Raw genomic sequence first — 6,125 nt, forward strand, 5'->3', positions numbered from 1 at the left:
AGTTCCAGGGCACTTGACACCCTCCCTTCAGGCTTCCAAGGGTACTGCATGCACATGGTGCACATACATACATGCAGGCAAGAATATTCATACACATAAAATAAAAATAATCTTTATGAAAAGAAAAGTTAAAAATGAATGGATTTTACCTCAGGTCCATTAGGATCACTTCTATTAGAAAACCTAAATAGAAGTATTTCAAGGCTCAGCTTATCTTTTAAATTCAGGTATTATTTTCATATAATAAAATGCATCCATTTTAGAAGTCTTATTTAAATATACATACACACATACATACATATACATACATACATACACACATCTATATCTATCTATCTATCTATCTATCTATCTATCTATCTATCTATCTATCTATCTATCAGCTTATTTGAGACCAGATTTCATTCTGTTGCCTTGACTGGCCTGAAACTTGCTATGCAGATTCGATTGGCTTCTGTATTCTAAGTTCTGGAATTAGGGGTGTGTGCTACCTCTCTTGTTTTTTTATTTTTACCCTTACCCCCTCTCCTATTTTGTTGGGGTATAATGTGTATGCATTCATGTGTATGTATTCATATGGGTGAGTGTAGGTGCCATGAGGTCAAAGGACAAGCTTGGGTGTCAGTCCTTTGCATCTGAGGACCTTGTGTAATATAGGTTCTCTTGTTTTGATTCTATGTATGTCAGGATGTCTGGCCCACAAGCTTCTGGGGATTCTCCAGCTAGGGATTCTCCAGATATCACACATCTGGCCATAGGAGCTCTGGGGTAACAGATGTTACTGTGCCTAGCTTTACGTGGGTTCTGGGGACCTAAATTTAAATCCTTACACTTGCATGGTAAACTCTTTACTCTGAGCCATCTCCTCAGCCCAAGTTTGATTTAAAATTTATTTCATTTATTTAGTGTAAGTGGCATTTATGCTGTGCTCTGGTGTGTGTGTGTGTGTGTGTGTGTGTGTGTGTGTGTGTGTGTGTGTGTGTAAGTGTGTAGGTCAAGATAACTTGCAGAACTCAGCTCTCTTCTTCAATCTTGGGTCTCAGGATGAACCTTAGGTCATCATGCTTAGTGGCAAGCACTTTTGCCTGCTGAGCCACGCAGCTTGCCGAAGTCCCATTTGTTAAAGGTCTTCAATGCCTAGGTGATGGATTTGGATGGTCAGAGGTTATATGATACAATAAAACATTTAACAGTCTTGGTATTGAATTAATGGTTCTATCACTTCCTTACAATACCATCTTTGGCAAATTATTTGAGACTCAGAGTCTCATTTCCTCATCTCTAATAGAGACGGGAGAATTATGGAAAGGATAAAATAAAGCATTGTATGAAAAATAGATATGATTAGTGACAACCATGATGGAGAGCTTTAAGCTCGGGAAGGAAGTGAGCCCCATGGAGGAGATTATTGATGTCATAGTGGGAGGGAAATTAGAAGCTAAGTAGGGGTGGAGGTCTCAGAGTTGCAGGTATCAGGGTGCATGGCTACTATTCTGGCAGATACACAAAGGCCGGAATTTGGAACACTTCAAAGCCTAACACTGTAAGGTAGAGTCAGAGTTACACAAGGAAAGGACAAAGGCCATGTAACCAGTGTGACTCCATCTTTATCTTTATATCAACATGATGGTTTTTAAACCTTTTTATAGCAAGGAAGTAGACAAGGTTTTCCTTATGAAAAGATCATGTGGTTGCTTTGTAAGAACAGGATCAGAAAGTAGTCAGAGCAGTTTGGGGACAGTTTAGGTGACATGATAACAGCTTGGTGATTGTGATGGACCAAAGATGGAAATGAACTAAAGGCAGAGAGATTTGGAAAGCAGACTAGTTTTTGGTGAGAGGTAGTCACACACTAGTTTTGGTGAGAGACAGCTGAGAGGGGGAATCGGTTCTCCCAAGGATGAGCCCTCTAACTGGTTATCCAGTACCAAGTGGTTAATCTAAAAAGATATGCATAGTAGCAACATTAAATGGCCTCAGCAGGTTGTATTTATATATTTACATGTAATGATGAAGAAAAAGAGAAAAAAGAGGGGGTGAGGAGATGGTGGTGGATCTGGGAGGAGTTAGTGGGAGGAATGAGGTAGGAGGTGTATATGATCAAAATACACTGAAGTTCTCAAAGGACAGAAATATTACTTCAAAAAAAATGACAGTGAGAATCAATGGAAGGTATTCAAGTTGGCCTGTAGGGTTTTAAATGTAGGGTTTTAAATGTGGTGACAATGTGTCCTGTTGACCCTTCAATTCCATTGTCCCCCCCTGGGGTGCCTCAGCTTCCCTCCACACACTGCCTGGCTCATGGTTTCTAACGGGCACTCTGCTTGTCATCCATTCTAGAATCTGGGGATCATGTTGGGGACTTTACCCTTGGTTTTGTTCCCCAAATTTAATTAGTCACAAAATTTACTTCTCCCCTTTAAAATACCTCTTGTGTCTTTTTTAAAACTATTTTTTCATTAAAAACTTTGTATGTGTGGGTTTTGCCCATGTGTATGTGTACCCTGTGTATGCCTGGTACCCATGCAGGTCTGAAGAGGGTGTCAGATCTCCTGCAACTGGAATTGTTGATGGTGGTGAACCACCATGTGGATACTGGGAAACAAACCTGGAACCTTTGTAAGAGGAAAAAGTGCACTTAGTTGGTGAACCATCTCTCTCTAGCCCTCCCACCCCCCTTTTGAGACATGATCTCACTATGTATCCCTGGCTGGTCTGGAACTCACTATAGAAATCAGGCTAGACTTGAACTCATGGAGATCTGCCTGCTTCTACCTCTCAGTCTCTGGCATTAAAGGCATATGCAAGCAGATCTGGCTTTTTTTTTTTTTTTTTTTTTTTTTTTTGGTTTTTTGAGACAGGGTTTCTCTGTGTAGCCTTATGCCTTTCATGAATCTCACTCTGTAGACTAGGCTGGCCTCAAACTCACAAAGATCCGCCTGCCTCTGCCCCCTGAGTGCTGGGATTAAAGGCGTGTGCCACCACCACCCGGCTTGGCTTTTTTAATTATTAAAAAATGTGTAAGTTAGCCTGCAATGTGATAGGTTTCATTACAGCATTTTCATTTTTCTGTCATTCTACTTTGTTCTTAGTCACTGTCCCCCTTCACTGCCCTAACCCATTCCAAGAATCAACCTCCTGCCTTTGAATCTAATTCAAGCCTTTTGAATATAAAATACCTGGCTATTAGTGTCGAAGTTTTGTCTCCTACTTCTGGCCTCTACCCAGAACATGATAAAGTTCATCTCTTGAAGGTTGTTTCCCCCTCTATTCCTCCCACACACCTTTGGGTGGCTCCCCATTGGCCTGAGATGAAAATCTACTGTATTGGTTTAGAGTTCAAGGCCTTCTGCAGTCTGTTTCCAACTAACTTTACACTCTGTTTTCTCCCTCCGCCCCCAAGTGCTGGCTGTCCAACCACGGGTCTCCTGCATGCAAAACAAGCGCTGCATCACTGAGTTATACTCAGCTCTCGTACTTTAAAAACTCTTTTGAGGGTAGGAAGATGGCTCTTTGGGTAAAGTCCTTGCTGTGGAAGCATGAGTGAGTACCCAGTTTCACATTCCAAGCACCCATGCAAAGGGCTGATGCTGCCTGTAACCCCCTGCACCTAGGACCAGGGACACACTGGCTGGCCAGTCCATTGGAAAATTCAGGCTTTAGGCTCAGTGAGAGACATGATCAAAAAGAGAAGAAGAAAAGAAAAAAAAGGAAATGGAAAAGCAATATAGGTGGGCATCCCCATACCAGCCTCTAACTTCCATATATAGCCTCGTGGGTGAGTGCACCTTCATTGCCTAGATCCAGCCCCCTCTCATAATTACAAAAGCCTTTGTTCATGGGGAATATCTGCTCCAAATCATGGCCACGCCTTAAATAGGTCATGTGAGAGCAGGCCTTTGGATTGGAGCATGGATGGGATTCTGGATGGCTTTGTTTCCTTTTCCTACCTGCTTTGTCACTCGAGAAGAGTCCCCTCTGGACGTTTGAGCATCTCCTTCAGGCGAGTGCTCTTAGGGCGGAACAGATGTCCTCAAGGAACAAGTGGGTCACTAAACCAACCCAAAGCAAGTCCCTCCACTGTGCCTGGAGGCTGCCTCTGCCCTGGTTTTCCCTTCACAGGCAGAGACTGTCTCATAAAAGGTCCCCTTTGTGATGTAAGACTAACATGCTCACTCCTCAGTAGCAAGTAAAAAGGCAGTTCTGAGCCACACAGCTTCTTGTAAGATCCTTCAAGAGGCCAGGGGCACCACAACAAATCTTAACTGAGTTTTATGGGTGACAAGCATGGTCTTGGGCTGATTTCATCTGGAAAGTGTCTTACAAAAAGCAGTGATCCAGCCACCAAGGTGGCGCAAGGGTGAAGTACTTGCTTGCACACAATCCTGATGACCCAAGTTGGATCCCTGGAACTTGCGAAGATGGAAGAGAGAACAGAGTTGTCCTTGGACCCCCATAATACAATACAATACACACACACACACACACACACACACACACACACATACACACACACACACAACTAGACAAGAAAACAGCAGTGATTTCCAAACCTGGCATGGGGGCCTGTATCCCGTGTTTACAGATAGTATCTCAGAGTTCAGGATCAGTAAAATAAAGGGTGTTGAGAGGCTGGTGACACTCAGGGTAAGATGCACAGTGTTCTCTGAGGATGACACATAGGAAGAAACAGAGGAACTGGAGGTGTAGAAGTTTCTAGAGAGTTGTCTTGCTTTCTATTCTGAGCAGATGGGATTTAAAACACCCGTGGGCCAATGAGGTGCCTGTTTGCAGCAGGTAGTTGACATTTAGGTGTGGGATTCAAGAATGATGCTAACACGAGGCTGATGTTAGTTGGAGTCATATGTAGAAAGGAGAGAGTTGTAGCTGTGGAGGGAGTTGAACTATTTTAGGAAGAGAGGAGAGTGAGGTTTGTGAAATTCCTATGTCACAGGAAGAAAGTAAAGGAAACAGGAGATGTGCCTGCAGAGAGGAAGCCCTCGTGTCCAGGGAGGGAAGAACTTCAGGACGGATGGAGTGGTTAGTGGGTGAATGTTATGAGCTGTAGGTCCTGGATAGGAAGGAGAAGCCAGTGACTCTGGAATTCAGGATTACCTTTCCCAGGGTAAGGTGTGTGTGCTTGGGATGGGTAGAGCACTGGTTCCTAGGAGCCAGTGTGCTGAGGACAGTCTGACCTCTTTCTTTCCAAGACTCCACAAAACCTTTGACTAGTTTTCTTATTCTTGCTTTATAAAGAAAAAAATAATTTTTTTAAGGAATCCAATTATTCAACAAAGATTGACTACACCCAGAAACAACTGGTTATCTTAATTCTGAAAGTAGTCCCTCAAAGATAAGCTTAAATTATGATTACTGTTATTTTGGTGGATATTTGCCTTGGAGAGGTCATTCTCCAGCCTTTTGAACCCTTTCGTGTTTGCAGCTGCCACTGTGAGATTCCTGGGGTGGATTTACTTCTGAATCTGTAAAGAGGAGTCTTCAAAGCTGCCTTCCCTTTTGGCCTGTGCTTGCTGGTGAGAGAAGCCCATTTCCAGGGAGACCTGACTCTGGTCACCCGCTGCAAATAACCTAGTTTGGCCTGAGACAATGGAGTTCCGAGGGAGATTGTTTCTGAAACAGGATAGTGAAATCGGTCTGTTTAGTAGCCAACGACATTCTTTAATACTGGGAACCTGTCCTTACTCAGAGTATATAATCAGTTCTTTTTCTAGGATATGCTGTTTTAATTTTCTTCCTTTCTTTGCGCCTGGTTTGTGTTTGTGTGTGAATATGGGCAGTGTGGGTGTCAGCAGATGACCTCCGGCACTGGTCCTTACTCTCCATCTTTATGCAGGGCCTCTTATTGTCTGCCACTGAGTACACCAGGCTAGCCCACTCAAGAGCTTCCAGGGGTTCTCCTCTCTTTGCCCCTCATCTCACTGTAGAAGTGCTGAGATTACAGATGTGTATTATCACATCTGGCTTTATGTGGGTTCTGGAGATCTGGACTTGTGTCCTCAAGCTTGTAAAGCAAGCAGTTTATCCATTGAACATCTTCCTGGCCCATTATATACTGTGTATATTTATCTATGAACAAATATTTGTGGAATTAAGCAACCTGGTTG

General features: G+C 43.2%; 1 protein-coding gene across 1 annotated transcript in view; it reads right to left on the minus strand.

Moving 5' to 3' along the window:
- Positions 1-4,096, minus strand: part of Cdyl (chromodomain Y like) — a 225,444-nt gene extending 221,348 nt beyond the window's left edge. The window contains exon 1 of the mRNA XM_037205798.1: positions 3,951-4,096. The gene's annotated coding sequence lies outside the window, so the exon portion shown is untranslated. The remainder of the gene's footprint in view (positions 1-3,950) is intronic.
- Positions 4,097-6,125: the final 2,029 nt, after the last annotated feature.

The sequence above is a fragment of the Peromyscus leucopus genome, chromosome 5, assembly GCF_004664715.2.
Source record: "Peromyscus leucopus breed LL Stock chromosome 5, UCI_PerLeu_2.1, whole genome shotgun sequence".
Classification (NCBI taxonomy): Eukaryota; Metazoa; Chordata; class Mammalia; order Rodentia; family Cricetidae; genus Peromyscus; species Peromyscus leucopus.